Genomic DNA, 19099 nt, shown 5'->3' with positions numbered 1-19099 from the left:
TACAGCATGTGTGCCATAAGAAGCACGTGAGCTGATTTTGAGTGGCCGTGGCCTGGCCAGCAAGGCTGCGTGGCCAGCAGCTGCCCCATGTGCCGCAGCTGGATTCAGGTCGTGGAGAGACTGTCTTTACTCACCATGGCCCCGGTTCCTACTCAACCGCAGTTGGCAGCCACGTGGCCCTACCAGTAGGGCTGTGTGGCTGGTGGCTACTTCAGGAGCTGGGCCAGGTGGAGGAAGCACCCCAAGGCTGGCTGCTGGGGACAGGCTGGAGCTCGCCCGGGAATGCAAATAGAGTGCTGGAGCAAAAGTGAGGGTAAGGCAGTGCTAGGCAGTGGTGGGGGCGGCCTCTGAGGGGAGAGGAAAAAGTGCAGGGGGGGTTCCCCCATATCCCAAAGCTGCATTGGTGCCTGGGTCCCTGGCAGGCAGGTGAGGGTGCAATGGACTGGACTCCCACAGGACCCCACCCCCAGCAGAGCTGGACACCCCAGGGTCACCCACCTGCTCCCGCCTCGTCCATTTCCCTGAACTCCCCCACCCCCCAACAGCCACTCTGACCCCAGCCCATGCTGGCAATCCAGTGTCGCACCTCCCACAAGATTGGAGCCAGCGCCAGCTTCCTGCGAGGGAGGGGGGAGCCCCGAGGCCTGCGCCGCTTCCAGAGAAGTGTGTGCGCTGCTCCTCCCTTCTCCACAGGAAAAGCTGGAACGGAGCCCAGGGCAGGAGACCAAGTAGGTGGAGAGAGCCCCCTGGGAGAGCGGCACAGCCCGGGGCAGCAGGGTTAAGTCTTGGCACGCCACTTGGGAAAGGTTGTCAATCCCTGGGCTAGCATATTGGACACCATGGATCTACCCCATGAAAACCAGTGCTCAGTCTAGAAGATACCTTCAGAGATGCTTACTTTTGCAGTTCTCAAACTGTGGATTTGTATCTCCAAAGCTAACATGCTTGTTAACAGCAAAAAATGTTTTAAAATAAATAATTAGTATAGAGAGGTCAGAAATAAGAGGTCTCAACCCTATTGCCCCTCTGCAAATTTGTGTTCACAAATTCAATCCCTTACCTCTCTCTAATAGTGCACAGTTTCAAAAAGTTCAATTTAATTTTCGTTTAAAAATTCATTTAACTATCTGAGTTAAAACAATCTTAACAAAAACAAACTTGTTTTTTAAAAAACTAGAATTTTTAACCAAATTGAAAAATTCATATGCTTGTTTTGTTAAAATATTACATGTTTGCTGCTGAAAAAAAATCTAGACTACATAACATTGTTTTAGCTAAATAAATCAATTTAAATGTCAGTTTGGTGATGTTCTCTTCCTAATACAGCATAGTAAGGAAATCATCCTACTAATATTAATAATTAACCCATTGAATCGGGGATAATTCACCTCCCAATGACTTCATAAATATCTGCTTCAATTACTTTAAGTAAATGAAATAACCAAGCCATCCTTCATTTTCTGATATAGCTGTAAAACTAATTTGAAATTTTTCAAAATAAATCACCGTTTAAAAATGTGTAGTGTGTATCTTCTAAAAATGAAACCTACATCTATCTCTGAGTTGTGAAGCATGTGCGTTAAGTTTATAATAACCAACCAGAATGCACTTTAATGTAGAAAACCATGATTAAATTGAGTCTTCCTGACTAGTGATTTAAATCAAATCCACCTTGCCATAATATTCATTATCTGTGTCAAGATGTAGATGCAGCAGCAACACAGTAGGAATGGTAAGAATTAAATCACACACACAAACACCAAAGTCCTTATATTTTATTAAACAAAGTCTTAAATGTTACATAAACATTTCACTTTTGCAATTGCAGCAGTCTTCTGAGTTGCCAGTTGATGGCTATCCTTATGCTTTTTTAAAATAAATTTCAAATTTTATTAACTCTTAACAGACCAGTCCTCAGAATACTAAATGTTTGCTATCCTTAAAACTTCTGCAACTAGCTCTCTTCTTCCCCACTACCACACTCATTTGGATTGATAGATTGAAACAAAAATACGCATTTTTCTGTCTTGACTATGCCCAGTTGATTTCTTATCTTTGGGTGAAAAATACCAAACAATGACAAGTTCTCTTTGGGCCGTCAGTGGAAGCTGCTGCTGTGAAAAGTTGTTTAGCAAGTGAAGGAACTCTGTTTCAGGATGCCAGTTTAGGGGAGTGACTTTGTTCATGACCAACATGTGCTGATTAAATGGTTTTGCTCCAGCCCAGGAATGTATTCTCACTGGCATAACTGAGAGTGATTTTGGGATACCCATGCCATGGCAGCAGCAGCATCTTCAGAAGTGAGACATCTGCCTTTATGCCTGGGGTTAAGTGTTTGCAAGAAAACTAGGTCGAGTTAGTGCTTGACCCATTCACTTTTTTATTTCCTGCAGTTTACCTTTCTGGTGAGAGGGTTTTTTGTTTTTGTTTTTGTTTTTTTGCTGTCAGTGTCTCTTGACGTGCTTACCTGTTGTACGGGTGATGCTTACCCATTGTGGTTAACCAGCTGAGGTTGCTCCAGCTGCATGGGGCCCACCGCAAGCACGGGGCTGCTCCAGCCCAGCCCGAACAGCCCTCATCTGCAGCAGAGGGGGCCGCTCGAGCCCAGCTGGGCTGGAGTGGCCCTCTGGCCCCGTTTAATTGGTTTATCTGGTTAACTAGTTAAATGGGATTTTACATGCCTAATTACAGGGTGGACCTCCCTGCTGGACCATGAATGTTGCTGGACCAGAGAGGTTTAACTTGTATTTAAGTTACTAACCATCTGATCCATGTTGTCCGCCAGACATCTTTATCCACTTTACTTTCACCCAATAAGCAGTTTTCCTTGTGATGTTTCGTTCTTACAGCTGGGCCCTGCATCATCATCTTGCATTGCTTACACTTGACATGTTGGCCTTTCTTACTCAGGGAATGAATTTCTTCAAAATAGTCCCAGATAGGGTCTCTCTAATGCCCAAAAGCCATGGCAGTTTTTCTGGGGCAAAAGCAGGAGCGGCCTGAGGCAGCTGGCGCCCCAGGCAGAAGGCGCCATTGGCACTCCCGCCTGCATGGCCGTCAGTGGCCGTGACATCATCAGGCGCCCTAGGCAACTGCCTTGTTTGCAGGGCTGCCCCTGGGCAAACGTGTGGGGGAATGTAGGAAGCTGTGTGTGTGCTGAAAAATGTCTTCCCTTTTTCTTTCAAGTCTACCCCCTATTCCTTTCAATGTTGCCCCTGTCTTTCTTCTTTTGTGCTTGGCCCAGGTCCACCACCACATGAGCACAGAACAAATCAATCCTATCCAGCCTGTGTCTGGCTTTGCACATGTTGGTCTGCTGAGAAACAGAAACGGAAAGCCCCAAACTTCAAAGAAGCAAGAGCTTTGTGTTTAGGCTGGACAGACTACAGCAGTGGTCTCCAACCTTTTTACACCCAAGATCACTTTTTAAATGTCATGACAAGCCATGATCTACCCCATCCTTTCCCCAAGACCTCACCCCTTCCTTGAGGTCCCTCTCTGCTCCCCTCCTCTCAATCACTTGCAATCCTCAGCCCTTATCCACTCTCACTGGGTTGAGACTGGAGGTGCGGCTCTGGGGTGGGAATGAGGCATCTGGATGTGGGAAGGGGTGAGAGGTGCAAGCTCTGGGAGGGAATTTGGATGCAGGAAGCTGTGGAGAAGGGGATGTTGGCTTGGGGAGGGGGCTCCAGAATGGGGAGTGTTGAGGTCAGGTGGAGGGTTGGGGTGCTGAGCAAGCCACAGGCTTGTGGCTATGAGGGTGCAGGAGTTTGGGCTGGGGTGCATGAGGGGCTCAGGGCAGGGAGGTTGGGAGTATGAGGGGCTCAGGACACAGATTTGCAGTGTGTGGATGGTGCAGGAATGTTGTGGCAAAAGACTGAGGATGTGGGGGTGCAGGACTTTGGGGATGTGAGAGTCTCAGGACAGGGGGTTTCAGTGTATGATAGGCTCAGATTTGGAGGGGTGCAGGAGTGTTATGATCTGTGGCCAGATGGGGGCTTGGCCCCAATTGGGGTTTTGTTAGCCAGGCTTCATTTTAAAATATAATAAAATGTCAAACACAAAAGGTTTCAGCATTGTCTTTTTTTATGAGAGGGGTGGGGAACCTGTTTTGAGACAGGGGTCGCTGACCCACAGAAAAGACAGTTGGGGCCACACAAGTGAGATGCAAAAAAACAACCCCTCCAAAAAACCCCAAGCCTCACTAAGGTGGCCCCAACTGTGCAGGTGGGGGCAGAGTTCTGGGGAAGGGTGCTGGTGGGTGCTGGGGCAGGGCACAGAGTGTGGGGCAGGCTGCTGGGGCAGGAAACAGGTTGCTTATGGGTGCTGGGGCAGGGAACAGGGGCAGGGGACTGGGTGCTGGAACAGGGGACTGGGTGCTGGTGGGTGCTGGGGCAGGGTGCTGGGATGGGGGCAGGGTGCTGGTGGGTGCTGGGGCAGGGTACAGGGTGTTGGTGAGGGCTAGGGCAAGGTACTAGTGGGGGGGGTCTGGCCAGGGGGAGGGGACAGGGACAGCTGGGGCCAGTACCTGGGGATCTTGCAGCTGTGTGCCAGGTCCAGGTCTCAGGAAGCACATGCGCTGCTTCCCCCTTCCTAAACAGCCAGCACGTTTCCTGAACAGCCGGGTCTGTCGCACACTGGCGGTTTACTTCCCTCTGCTGCCTTCCTGGCCAGGATATGTGTGTGTGTAGGAGTCCCAGGACTGCACCAGCTCCAACTGCTCAGGAAGAGTGTATGCCCTGCTCCTTTACTCTCCATGACAGCCACATGCTTCCTGAGCAGTTGGAGTGGTCCCTGGATTCCTACTCCCTCTCCCCCCCCCCGCACAGGGAGGCAGCAGGGGAAGAAATGCACCAGTTGTTTGAGGCAGGGGGAAGTAGGCCACATGGCGCACAGCCATGGGACTTCCCTCCACCCCGTAGGAAGCTGGCACTACCTCGATTGTTGCTGGAGGTAGTGTTAGTGGGGCTGCTTCTTGGGGGTGGAAATAAAAGGGGAGGCAAATGCCTTGCGATCGACTGGTTGAGCCACCCTGATCGACCCATCAATCGCTATCAACGGGTTGGTGACCATGAGACTAGAGCTATTAATTCATGTTTTTGAGACTTGTAAGTGTATGCGCAACATGTTTATGATGAGATTTAATTGTAATGGTTATTTTTAAATGAGACCTTTAATATTGATGATTTTAAAAAATTAAATCAGATTTTTTTTAAATCACTGATTTTTATCCACATGGATATTTTTATTGCCCCCACCCTCTCCCGAGGTGCTGAGAATTCACATCTCCTGCGAGTGAAGCATCCTTTCAACTGATTGAGAGTATTGCAAATCAGGCCACACGATCAGATCAGCTGTGTGCACAGAATTGTGAATTTCTGCTTTTGTTCCATACCCACCCCTATGATTCCGGTGGTAATGACACAGCGGAAGAGCCAGAAGGCTCTCCCCAAAATGCAGGTTCTTGCTGATGTTCATGCCATTCCAAAAGCACTCAAATGTGAGGGCTGTTAGCTTTTACTAGGTAACCAACGTTGATGAGACATCACTAGAGTTAAATGCTCAGCCAGCTTCACCCACAGGCCTGCAGAGGCTGTTTTTCACTTGTGTACACGTGAACGCAGCTACTGCTAAGAAGGTGCTGACTAATAGCACCCAGCAGCACCGTAACAATCTAGGACAGACGCTGAATGTTTGCATGCATAAGAAGAAGTAGATCTAAGGGAGAGTACCGTTACCAAACTGCTGTTTGCCAGGACTGTTTATCCCTGGCTCCGAGTCGCTGTGTGACATCTCTGTGCCTTTAAAACGGGAATAGTGGGATTTACCTTTGTAACATGCTCTTTGGTCCATAGATTTCAGGTGTTTACACACCAGTACTTAACAAAAAGTGTCAGGATTATTTTAATGCCCACAACTGTCACTGCTTTGTGTTTCCTCCAGTATCCCAACACCCTCTGCCTTGATGCTGAAGAGACTAATAGGATTAGGTGCATTAACAGAGCTGCGGGACCAGGCTGTACCAGCAGCTGACAAAAGGGTCTTTGAGCGGTTGCTGTTTGCTGCCTTGGGAATAAAAGATTTTGTTGTTTTTCATTTAAACTTAAGTCTTTGGCTTTTCTGTTTCAAAAGAAGCCCTTGATTTGCAACTGACAGCCCCTGCACATATATATAGGAGAGTGCTAGATCTTAATGCTTGGAATGTGGATTTGAAAATGCTTTTGGCAGAAATAAGTCATTTTATTGTAGCAGCCTCTTTGCCATACACTGGTGCACAGGACAGACTTTAGACTTCAGTCTGTATGGAGAATCTGTTGATTGTTTCTGGGCCAGGGTAGGATTTATATGGGGGGGAAAAAGCTACAGGTTGAAGCTTTCCAGTCCAGCACTCTCTGGTCTGGCAACATCCATGGTCTGGCATGATTTTAGTGAGCTGGGGGTCCACTTTTCATGGGTGTGGCCAAGTTTCCTGTGGTCCCATAAAATTTGTTTACAGCCTCTGGTCGTGGCTCTCAGTGTTCTGTGCTGTTGTTTAGCTCTAATTTACCCCTAGAAGCCTTGTAAGCAGTGGAAGTGTTCGTAATGCTGCAAGACAACATTGGCCTCCTGTGATTTAGCAAATTCTCTGGTTTGGAACTGGTCAGACCCAAGGCTACTGAACTAGAGAAGCTCAACCTGTAGTACAGGCGAAGACTCTTAATGCCGCATGTAAAGATGACTCAAGTGAGGGTTGCTTCGTCAGCCAGAGCTGCGTGTGATGAGTGGGTTCTGGAGTCTCGGTTGTGGTTGTTTTGTTTTTTGTTTTTAAGTGACATACATGTTACCGGCTCACGCTTGGCATAAGAAAATTTGCTGAGTTTCATTGTAAGTTCAAACAAAAAACAGGACTGTGTAGCACTTTAAAGACTAACAAGGTGGTTTAATAGGTGATGAGCTTTCGTGGGCCAGACCCACTTCCTCAGATCATTGCCTGAGTGGAAGAAAATTGTCACAACCATATATACCAAAGGATACAATTTTAAAAAATGAACACATATGAAAAGGACAAATCAAATTTCAGAACAGAAGGGGGATGAAGGAGGGGGGGAAAGCAGGGGAGGTAAATGTCTGTGAGCTAATGATATTAGAGGTGATAATTGGGGAAGCTGTCTTTGTAATGGGTAAGATAATTAGCGTCTTTATTCAAATTTGCATGTAAAGTGTCAAATTTAAGCATGAAAACACGGCTACATTTCTACCACTATTGTAAGTTCAGTTTGTACCACAGAGGACTGTTGACTTGCTGTATCAGGCTGTACAAATGCAAAGTTCTTGGTGTTCAACCTGACTGGTCCTATATTTCCAGCAGAGTGCACTAGGGATTGGGCAGCATATGTATATGGTGCGTCATCTTCCTTGAGTCACTACACAATCCTTAGGGAGGGAAGGAAGAATTGTAGTGGGGGAGAGTGGGCTATCCTGCTTTCCTCATGGAGTGTTTGTATGCCATCACCCTGGTTTCCTCACCCCTGAGTTACTGGGTATAAATTATTTTCTATATACTAGACTTATGATTAAGCACTTAATGTGGGAACAATAGACACAGAAAAAACTGAGACTTCCCTTTTGATCAACATCCTTTGTTCATTATTTGTTGGACCATTTCCATTCAAGAAGCTAGAAAGGCTGATGCATTTCTTTGAGGGGGAGGAAACTATCATTTAAGAAAATATTCTATATTACTGTGTTTACCTGTTTGTCAGTTTTCTAAACAGAGAGCCCAAACCCAGAATCTTGATTATTTATGTTTTCAAAATAGTCCTGCCCAGGTCACTGTACTATTTGTTTAATTCCACATTTCTTTAGCTCGTAGAGTCTGCCTCAACTTTATGTACACTGTCAATTTCAGAACAGTCTGGTCTGGTGTGTTTTCCTTTGGGAATGTCATTTGAGCTGGTCGAAAGATTTCCTGCTGGAGGTAATGGTCTGTCATGAAGATATTCTTATTCTATCGGTTCTTATCATGCCCTCATCAGTGTAGTAGCTGAGCATCTTCCAGTCACATATTAAGTGTTACATTGAGAGTCTATCGTGTGTGGCTTACTTTCTCTGATGGAGATTATCTGTGCAGTGGAGTGAATGTTCTGTTTTGGTAGGGTCTTGATGGGTGGGTGTTATTTTTAAATGCCCACACAGCTGTGTGCATAGGTTGGTTGAAGCAATACATCTCATACTTGGAGCAGGAATGGTTACGTTTGTGCTGGTCCTTGATTTCTGGAGGAGTTAATTCCAATCTAGTAGCAGCCCCCTCTATGTGCTATCCTGACATGTTTTACCCAGGTGGTAGAAAATTAATTGGGCTGAAGGAGCAAGAGTTGTAGAGAGTGGTTGTGATTGTAGAGTTTCTGGCTCATTTGGGTATCCAGGATCCAGATCATTGAGGAAGGACTATGAAGATATGATCTGAAACCTTAAAGTTGGCTTTTTGTTACTTGTATTTTTCAGCGCTGTAATCAGTATTCTCCTTCATGATTAACTATTTTTAATTACAGTAAAACCTGTGCTATCCGGCACTTAATTAGCTGGAAAACTTTAGAAACTGGCAAATATCCGAGCCAGTGGGGGGTGGGGAAAAACGAAACTGGTGCTTTAAGATGGGCGTGCATCTTATGCAGTACATACCTGGGGGAGGGGCTGATGGCTGCTTCAGCCGTCTGACACCAGGCCGCATTCCGGCCCCCCCGCAGCTCCTGGCAGCCCAGAACCCTAGTGGTCGCTTGCCAGCCCCCCGCTCCCCGCGCCTCCTGGCTTTCCCCTGCAGGTCAGCCCCCTCACAGCCCCCTCTTCCACCCAGCAGGCTGCTCCCGCCATCTCCACCCCCTGGCTTCCTCCCCCTACCATGCCGCATCCTGCCCCCCCACCTCATTGCTTGTTGCCCCTCACCGCCCAGCAGGCCACATCCTGGCCCACGCCTGGCTCCCCTGCTCCCCCGTAGGCCCCGCATGGCTTTCTCCCCCCCCCCCCCAGATATCCAGAATTTTCAGAAAACCATAACAACCTAATCTCTGTGTGTGCCGGATAATACAGGTTTTACTGTATACAGCTGTGAAATCTCCAGTAAATACACAGCTTAAAATAGAATAAAATTGGGCCCCTAGCTCCTTAAATAACTCCTGCTTTTGTCTCATCTTCCAGGGCAAAAACTGTACTGCAAGGAGTGTATGACCTAGTTGTCACCCTCCTTGTTAGCTAGGTATTCAGCACTTGCTAATCCTGCAAGCGTAACTCTTAGAACTAGTGATATGAAGCTTCCATAGTGGTTTTGTATTTCTCGAACAGCTTAATGCACTTGAATTTTTTGGTTTTTGGCAGCTTGGGTAAAGTCTCAACATAGTTAAAGGTACAGCAGGATTTAATATCCAGGAAGTAATTCCCATCCCCAAAATAATTGTGCCTGTGCCACTTCTGATCAGGCTGATATCTAAGGGCTAGGAAAGTAGATAATGAATGCAAACAAAGGGTATGCACATGCCACAGCAGCACAGCTGTGATATTGCAGCTGTGTGTAGACCACGGGTGGGCAATAATTTTTGATGGGGGAGACACTGCAAGATTTTGGTAAGTGGCCAAGGGATGCACTTTTCCATGGAGGGGGTGCAGGGCCTGGGATCAAGGTTGGGTGCAGTAGAGAGCTCGAGGTAAGGTACTGAGGTGCAGGAGAGGCTGTAAGGTCTGAGAGGGAGTTAAGCTGTGATCTGGAGCAGGGGATTGGGGTGCAGGAGAGGATTCTGGCCTGTGAGAGGCATGTAGGATGGGGTGCAGGATCTGGGAGGGAGTTGGAGTGCAGGAAGGGTTGGGGTGCCACTGGCAGGCTGAGGCTGAGAATCCTTTTCCTAAGCAGCTCTTGGCCAATGGGACCCTCAGGCAGGCTTTCCTGCCTGCCACAGTCCCAGACCACGTAAAGCAGCTGGCTTTTCAATGTGGCTGGCTGTGCCATGTGCTAGAGGGAGGGGCTTTGTATGCTGCCTCTGCCCCCACCACAATCTCTCAGCTTCCATTGGCTGGTCTCTGGCCAGTAGGGGCTGAGAGATTGTCCCTGGGATGGGGGCAGCGAGCGAAGTGATCTCCCCCAATGTGCGCGCAGAGCGCCACAGGGAGCAGCCGGGTGCTGTGAGTGTTGTGGAACTGCTCCATAGGGGCAGGCTGCGGGCCGGATTAAAAGGCTTGGTGGGCCAGATCCCGGCTGGATCGTGCCTGCAGAAGTGTAGACACTTCTGCGGTGATGGAAGCGTATTTTGGGGGATCAGCATGGTGGGAGCCAATCCACCTTTGGCTAGTTCAGTGGAAGAATCCTTCCCTCAACCTAGCCTTGTCTATACTGGGCCTTAGGTTAGTCTTAATTACAGTGCTAAAGGGGTGAAATTTTTCACAGCTTCAGGCAGGGGAGCTGGGTCTGCCTAATTTTTATATGTAGTTCAGGCTGAAGATAGAGCCAGCTCTGCAGGAGAACTGGGTGAAGTGCCAAATGTGAGACTGATTGGAGCAGAGAGTAGTCCGTGGGGAATGGGAAAACCAGGATATGTTAAAAATCCTGTGTAGCCTGAACTGAAGCTGGAGGTGGGGGTAGAGGAGGGAAGGAGGAGGGAGAAGTTTCAGCAATTTTACCTTGTCCCTCAGAGTGAAGCCTCGTTAGCACGTTACACAAGCTGCAGAAAGGGAGGAAGGAAATGGCTCAGATTAAAATAGAACAAACAGTTTCCTAAACCTGAGGCCTGGTTTCCACTGAAAATAGATGGAGATAGCTCCAGTGCTCAAGGGGGTGAAAAATCCACACACACCCTCATACACAGTAACTGGACTGACCTAACCTCCTGGTGCAGCTGCAGTGAAGTCTATGGAACCCCCTCCCACGCTGTAGTCTGAGCCATGCTATCTGGAGTGTTTTATGGCTGGGAGTGTTTGCTTCAGGGCAGACACAGAAACTTGGAGGGGGAGGGGGTGTTCTGCAGTTAGGTTGCACCAATCTACAAATGTGAATTCCTGGATCACTGTAAAAGTGCATCACAGACAGACCCCTCCCGGTGTCAATGACAAATGGTCACTTACACCAAAAGTCACAAAATATTCCCGTTGGTCCCTGGCCAGTCACTTACTCGGATCCATTGTACCTCAGCTCTCGCATCAAAAAGAAGGCTGGTAACCATTCCTATAATTAACCAACTAAAAGTTTATTAACTAGGAAAAAGGAATTGAAGTGTTATTTACAGATTAAAGCTAGAGATACGAGGGTGTAATTGACTTACTGTTTAACCAATAAGTTGGTGCTCAGGGAAGCAGCTTCGCTTTGGCATGGCAGCGAAGCCTGGTCCACAGGAGCCAGACGGGCAAAAGCTGGCAGCCCCACTCCTGGGGTGGCTTTGCTGAAGACTCTGCAGTATAAAGCTTAAACAAGCTTTATACTGCAGGGCCCGCAGTGTGTAACTGCTGAGACTTTCAGCGGTTACACAGTTACCTGTTTAACCACCTTCTAACATCCCTAGTGTGGAGCAAAAAGGTGATATGTGGATGTATGTGGCATGCAGTTGCAGTGGGATAAAATAGGTCTGTTCCCCCAACTCTTTGATTGGCCTATTCCAGAAATTGATGTGAGTGGCAGCAAGTTTAGTCTTTTGTATTAATTTTTTGTATTAGACTTTGGTAGCTCAATTTTGTAATGGTTTCTTGAAAAAAATCTGCATGATTTAAAACAGAAGAAATGGGATCTCTAGTAAGTCCTGGTTATTTAAAACCTGGGTTGACTGAAGATCATAAAATTCCCTCTAAATCAGAGTTCTTCCCCTCCCCCCCCAAAAAAATCTCATATTTGGAGGTATCCCCAAGCCTTCTTGGAGAATTGGGGTGTACTGGGCAACCAAAATGCAGCAGAATAGGGAGAGGTAGCCAGCTAATAGATTTGCATTTGCAGCTCAGTGCTGTGATGGTTGGGTCTAAGAGCTGAGTCCTGAGAAGTTAATGTTTTGTTGACAGATCACACTCTGTGCAGTAGGGGCTCTGTATTGCTCAAGAGTAAAACATCTGACCTGCAGCTTCTCTCAAATACAGTGCCTTGGAAAAGCTGTGAATTCCACCAGTGACTCAGACAAGAAGCTATTCTCTCCAAGGATTAAATGGTGCAAACTCCGTACCCAGCTTCTGTAACTCAGGCCTAAATCTGTTTGTAAGAGGCCTTGTTTCAGACAGGGTGTTAGCAGATAAGATTCTATCCTCAAAATAATTTTGCTTGGCAGTTGAATAGAATTTTTGCTTGGCAGTTAACTGAATTGGAAGCCTACCTCAGATAGGCAGGGTCCCAGGAGCATATCTGCAGAGGTGATTATTGTTCCATCATGATTCACTGGTCATGCATCCACCAGTGCTGCATGGATCAGAGATTAATTTTTTTCTTGCAGCTTTTTTTGCCTGCTTCAGGAGGCTCTGCCAAGACCCCTGGTATCACCGGAGCACAGGAAAAATTATAAAGGGCTTGATCTGCACGTAAATCTTACATTGTCCTGGCTACGGGTGTAAGGAAAAATATCACCCTGCCTTCTGAATCTCCAGTGGAGCTCTGCTGTGTCCATCGGTCAGCACAGCTCCTGTGGACTGAGGAGCTGACATCCCTGCCCAGACAGAAAACTGTGACTGCTAGCATGCACTAGGGTGCTATGCTAGTGTAGCCACGCTGGTGCAGGCTCAGTTATGTAAGACTGTGTCTACACCACGGGCGCCGGGGACAGGGGAGGGTGTAGCTGTGCCAGCCTAGCCCTGTACACCCAGCTTGTACTAACAGGAAGGTTTTTCCTCTGGGGTAGGAATTCCACCTCACCGAACAAAATCAGACATCTGCAGCAGGGAATGAGGTCTGCGTAGCTGCAGCAGCCAGAGTGTGTTCCTCTGTGTTGCCGTGACTTTTAGATTTCACCATACCTGTGTATGTGCCACCACTGCCACTGTGTACGTGTTGGGGATGGACAGGATGGTACGTGGCCACAAAACTGTTAACTCCAGTCAAGGGGGGGACCAGAGCTGTGGTTTTCTTTCACATGCTGGTGGTTTTATGAAGCGAGTTTCCTTGCAGAGTTGGGGTAAGGTAGAGTTCCTTTCCTCTTGCCTTCTAACTTTGGATGCTTTCTTACAGCATGTCTTTGCTTCCTGAAAGCTCTCTTTGCATCAGAGATGATATTTCTAGAGTTCTGGGCACACAAATATAAGCTTCCCCCCCCTCTTCTGGCAGCGGTCCATTTCTCAGTTGGGTTGCTAGGCTTATTTAGGGGACTGCTGGATCAGTAAGTGAATTTGCATTGGAAAGGAGTATGCTTAACTTGAATTTGGTGTGTTGAAATCTTAACTTGGTGCTGCAAGAGATGGGTTCTAACCCAAATTGCAGTGGTCTTGCCCTTTTTGAGTTCAAGGCCCTGAAAGTAGGTTGAGCTCAGGGTGGGTGTGCGAGGAAACTTCCCTTTGTCTTGGACACCCGATTTCTGCAACTGTGATGGGAGGTCACTCAGGTTGGCATGCATCAAGGTGAGACAGTCTCTCCAAATTCCTGCTCCAAGCAGCTTGTTCTTTGGATTGTGACCATAGATTAAACACTGGAATCCTAGAACTTTGGGAGGGAGCTTGGTAAGAATTTGCGTGTGCTCTCCATCCACCAAAAGCTAGGAAAGGATATGTTGGAGGGAGATCCACGCACCTTTGCCTGTGTGGGGAAGGCTGTGTTTTTCTCTGAGTCTGGATATATTTGTAACCATTTCCATAGCAAATGTGCTGTCAGGGCCACAACTATGAGCCAAGTGTCTCCTCTGGTGAATCACAGGATACTGGCAAATGGGAAGGTGCTACACAGCTACCATCTGCAGTGGTTTACAACATGTTTGCAGCAAGGTGGGTAACTGGGCACAATGGTGACTGCCCAGAGCTGCTGTCTGGTGAATGTCCCACATTATTAAATAGTTAGCTCCCCAATGCTCAGGCCAATGTTTGTGTCTGCTGGGACCACCTGCGGCCAGGGAGCTGGGCTTCTGTGGCCGCAACCCCAGCCTTCCCCAGTGGCCAGGGCATGTAGGCACTTTCGGGAAGGCAGCGCCTACCGTTGCCTACATTACCCACTGCCCATGATAGAAAGCTTAAAAGAGACGCAAAACTTGGCTGTATGTCCTGCTTCTCACTATGTAGAAGGCATCCAGTGCCCAGCCTGAGGCAGGCCTGGCTCTGCTGGGAACTTCAAAAGATGGCAGAGACCACAGTGAGCGTGACCAGTGTTTACTTTTGAAGTGCTAGTCAGTGCTTCTGTTCGGGAGGTGGGAGAAGGGGGGGCTCTTGCCAGAGATGAAGGGACAGTGAGAACAGCAAGTTGTGCCACACTGATAAAGCATCTTTAAAAGAATAAAATGCTACGGGAGAGTCAACAGACTTTTTACACAAAGGCCATGTCTGGTTTTATATCAGCAGAGCAGGGTATGGCAGCTGATTCCAGGTGTTTGGCTTTGCCGCTCCAACATGGGCTTTTTTAACTAGGTACTTTACAATTCACAACCTGGTTTGAAAGCAGAGCGTGCTTCCAGTCGACATTGTGGAGGGCAAGTGGAAATTGACATGCCAGGATCATGCATGACACAGGATAAACTAGTGTCACAGTCTTCACTTGGAACAGGAGAAAATAGAATGGAAGAAGATGGGTTTTTTATTATTTCAAAAACGTTTTAGTATTGAGCAGGATAATAAAATGTTTTCTAATCACAACAGCCCTGAGGCAGTAAACAAACAGCACATTTGTGCTGTAAAATGTCTGTCAAATCTTTGTTGATTTGATTTAAAGCCTGTTTCTGCAGCCTGGCTTTGTTCATGCATCCCTGAGGAGAGACTCTTGGGAGTTTGGGTAATGTTATAAGAGTACTCATCTGTGAACATTCTTCTTGGCTCTGGGTTTTACCTCTCCATATTTCTTAGCAACAGACTGAAGTATTTAAAGCCTGAGTTTGCTGGTCTGTAATCCATAGATCAAAGCCAACAAACCTGTGTCACACTCCCCCCATGCTTTATGAAAATTGGTAGATGAATATGCATAATTTGAAGATGCTTTATGCAAAACAAGTCGTGTAACATTTAATTTTTACAGATACATTCTGCTGACTCTATATAGCCCATTCTTGTGTGTGTTAAGGATGTTAAGTAGTGAGTAAATGAGTAATTGGGTACTCGATACAATTTGTATGGAGTACACGATGAGTCGATAAGGAGCTGCTGCAGCTCTGCAGTTTAAATATAGTAGGAGCTGGGTGTGCAGGCAGCCTGGTTCCTACTATTAAACTGCACAATCACAGTGGAGAAAGATCTGAGACCCAGCAAAAGCCAGGACTGAAGCAGTCCCAGTTTATGCTGGGTCCAGCACTGCCCCTCTGTCTTTTAAATGTAGGAAGAATTGGTCTTTTAAGCCAGCTCCCCTCGTACTGGCTCCTGCTTCCCTCCCCACCTTACTATCTCTAATATAGAAGCAATGGGCTGGAAGAAAAGCAAGTAGTCAATTCAGCTAACTGATAAGCTTAGACTTATCAGTCAGTTGACCAATCGACTGCTTTTTTACATCTCTAGTGCGTGTATCATTCTTGTATGAGAAGTTAGAAATTTGTAGTGTGAATCTTGTTTTAATTCTAAATATGCTAATGAGGGCCATTAGTGATGCTTTGGAACTTAATGGCTCAGTACTCAAACCAACAATCCATGTATGGTTTTATTTTTCCTGTAAGCCCAAACTATGGTTGGTCCTAGAAACAGTGCTGGAACTAGGTATTTTTGTGTCCAGGGCAAAATATTAATTATACACCCCCTCTCTTTATGTTACCACACGTCATGCTCTTTATTTTTGCTGCTTATTATTTTTATTTATTGCGTCTTTGCGCCCTTGATTTTGATGACCTCGGGGTGAGCGCCCCCTTGCCTGGCTCTTGTTATGGCCCTGCCTACAAAGACACAAGCCGCCTAGTACTGGAAGCCATTTTTAATGAGGTACTTTTCTGTGGAGATGGGAAGACAAGAAACCTGGCAACAAAAAACGGTAGTGAGAGGGTGAAGGCAAAGCTGCTGGGACCAGGCCAGGAAAAGATCAACTGTGGCCTCAGATAAAAACACTTTTTTTAGGGTAAGAATTAAGGATGTAATAGTGTAGTCATAGAATAATAGGACTGGAAGGGACCTCGAGAGGTCATCGAGTCCAGCCCCCCGCCCTCAAGGCAGGACCAAGCTCCGTCTACACCATCCCTGACAGATGTCTATCTAACCTGTTCTTAAATATCTCCAGAGAGGGAGATTCCACCACCTCCCTTGACAATTTATTCCAATATTTGACCACCCTGACAGTTAGGAATTTTTTCCTAATGTCCAATCTAAACCTCCCCTGCTGCACTCTAAGCCCATTACTCCTTGTCCTGTCCTCAGTAACCAAGAGGAACAAATTTTCTCCTTCCTCCTTGTGACATCCTTTTAGATATTTGAAAACGGCTATCATGTCCCCCCTTAATCTTCTTTTTTCCAAACTAAACAAGCCCAGTTCATGAAGCCTGGCTTCATAGGTCATGTTTTCTAAACCTTTAATCATTCTTGTTGCTCTTCTCTGTACCCTTTCCAATTTCTCCACATCTTTCTTGAAATGTGGCACCCAGAACTGGACACAGTACTCCAGCTGAGGCCTAACTAGTGCAGAGTAGAGCGGCAGAATGACTTCACGAGTTTTGCTTACAACACACCTGTTGATACAACCTAGAATCATATTTGCTTTTTTTGCAACAGCATCACACTGTTGACTAATATTCAACTTGTGGTCCACTATGACCCCTAGATCCCTTTCCGCCATGCTCCTTCCTAGACAGTCGCTTCCCATCTTGTATGTATGGAACTGATTGTTCCTTCCTAAGTGGAGCACTTTGCATTTCTCTTTATTAAACTTCATCCTGTTTACCTCTGACCATTTCTCTAACTTGCTACGGTCATTTTGAATTATGTCTCTGTCCTCCAAAGAAGTTGCAACCCCACCCAGTTTGGTAACTTAATAAGCGTACTCTCTATCCCAATATCTACATCATTGATGAAGATATTGAACAGTACGGGTCCCAAAACAGACCCTTGCGGAACTCCACTTGTTATCCCTTTCCAGCAGGATTTAGCACCGTTAACAACAACTCTCTGATTACGGTTATGCAGCCAATTATGCACCCACCTTATCGTGGCCCTATCTAAGTTATATTTGCCTAGTTTATCAATAAGAATATCATGCGAGACCGTATCAAATGCCTTACTAAAGTCTAGGTATATGACATCCTCCGCTTCTCCCTTATCCAAATGGCTCGTTATCCTATCAAAGAAAGCTATCAGATTAGTTTGGTATGACTTGTTCTTCACAAACCCATGCTGGCTATTCCCTATCACTTTATTACCTTCCAAGTGTTTGCATATGATTAACTGTCGATTAACTGATAAGCTTTTGCTATAGCTTTGGCTATAGACTACATGCATTTCCCCCCTCCTCCACCAGTAAATTGTTTAGCAGGCTGGCCAGCATCCCAGCTCAGTCCCATCATGCTCCGGGTCTGGGACCTACCTCTGATGCAGCTCTGTATTTAAAATGTATTAGGAGCTGGGCAGGCAGGCAGCCCAGCTCAGTTACAGCTTGTGCCAGGTCCGGAAGCTCAGATCACTCCCATCCTGGACAGGGGCTGCTGCCATCCTATACTGCTGCCTCTGTATCCGAGGCAGCAGGATGGCATGACAGGCAGCCGGTGCATGAGGGGAGCTGGCTTTTAAATTGGCTCCCCTCTCAGACCAGCTCCTGCCTAGCACCACTTGCTGCTGCCTCTGATACAGAGGCAGCAGCACAGAGTGGCAGCGAGCTCCTGTAGAGTGGGGCCGGAGTGCACTGGCTGCCAGCCCCACCCCCAGGGACTATAAAATAGTTGATTAATCGAAAGGAATTCATGAGATTACTTGACTATTCAGTTAACCGATATTTAACATCCCTAATAAGAATTTGCGTGTAACAAGTTTCTTAGTGTATTAGAATTAGTTGTCTTCTTTTGTTTATTTTAATGTAGTAATTTACTTTGATCTGTCTATTTTCACTTGCAACCACTTCAGTCCTACTTTTTATACTTAATAAAACACTTTTGTTTATTTTCAAGCCCAGTGTAAATATTTGTTACTGGGGAAGGGGTCAAACATTGTGCATCTCTCTCTTTCATTGATAAAGGGGACAGACATCTTCATGAGCTAAACTTTTACACAGGGCAAGGCAGATTTATTTGGGGTTCTGGCCCTCTTTGAGGGCTGTATTCCTGGGAATTGTCAAAGACCTTATAGCTGAGCCCTCCTGGAGTAGAACTGGTTCAGTGTCTGAGTTGCTCTGTTGGGATGTGGTTACCCCAACATTGTGCCATGCCTAAGGGAGACAGAAGATCTACCCCAGTAGGACAGCATTGTGGGGCACCCCAGAGAGCAGGAAGATGGGCATCATTGGCTTGATCAACACATCAGGTGACAACTCCAAGGGGATCTCTGTGATGCAACCCATCACAACCTGTTCTTACAAAGTGTTGAGAAATGGAGAAAAGCCTCTCCGTATGTCCCCATGTCCGAGGTTGGTGCTGAGGTTTTATATCAGAGCTTCGCAGAGAAACAGCCCTAAAATCTCTTGATCTTTGCAGCTGCAAACCAGTGCCCTCCATGTGCGGCAAGATGCAAGACTGTTTCAGCTCTAAAGTTAATACTGAAAAGTGGCTAAAGTATAAATAGAACCAAAAGAGAAATAGGACTGGAGAATATACTGAGGTTATTGCAGTTTGTAGCACTTTGTCTTCTGAAGCGTTCCAGAGCATGTCACAGACTGTGGACCCGTTCCTACAACTGGCCATGACAGGAAGCCACCTCCCTTTTCACAGAGCTATTTGAAGGATCGGAAAGTGTGTGGCTCCAACCATCCCTGAAGTGCAGCCACCTCTGGGTTATAACTTCACATTGCTTTGACTGCTGCGTAGTGTTGCTGTGCAGTTTAGGACAAGAATGGAAGAAAAATGTCTCATTTAATTGAAGTTAA

The 19099-nt window shown here is 46.6% G+C and overlaps 1 protein-coding gene across 1 annotated transcript in view; it reads left to right on the top strand.

The window, feature by feature from the left end:
• TPST2 (tyrosylprotein sulfotransferase 2) overlaps window positions 1-19099 on the top strand; it is a 62413-nt gene that overhangs the window by 14887 nt on the left and 28427 nt on the right. The window lies entirely within an intron of this gene.

The sequence above is a fragment of the Pelodiscus sinensis genome, chromosome Z (assembly GCF_052426305.1).
Source record: "Pelodiscus sinensis isolate ZL-2025 chromosome Z, ASM5242630v1, whole genome shotgun sequence".
NCBI classification, from domain to species: Eukaryota; Metazoa; Chordata; order Testudines; family Trionychidae; genus Pelodiscus; species Pelodiscus sinensis.
This window is presented reverse-complemented; position numbering and strand designations above follow the sequence as displayed.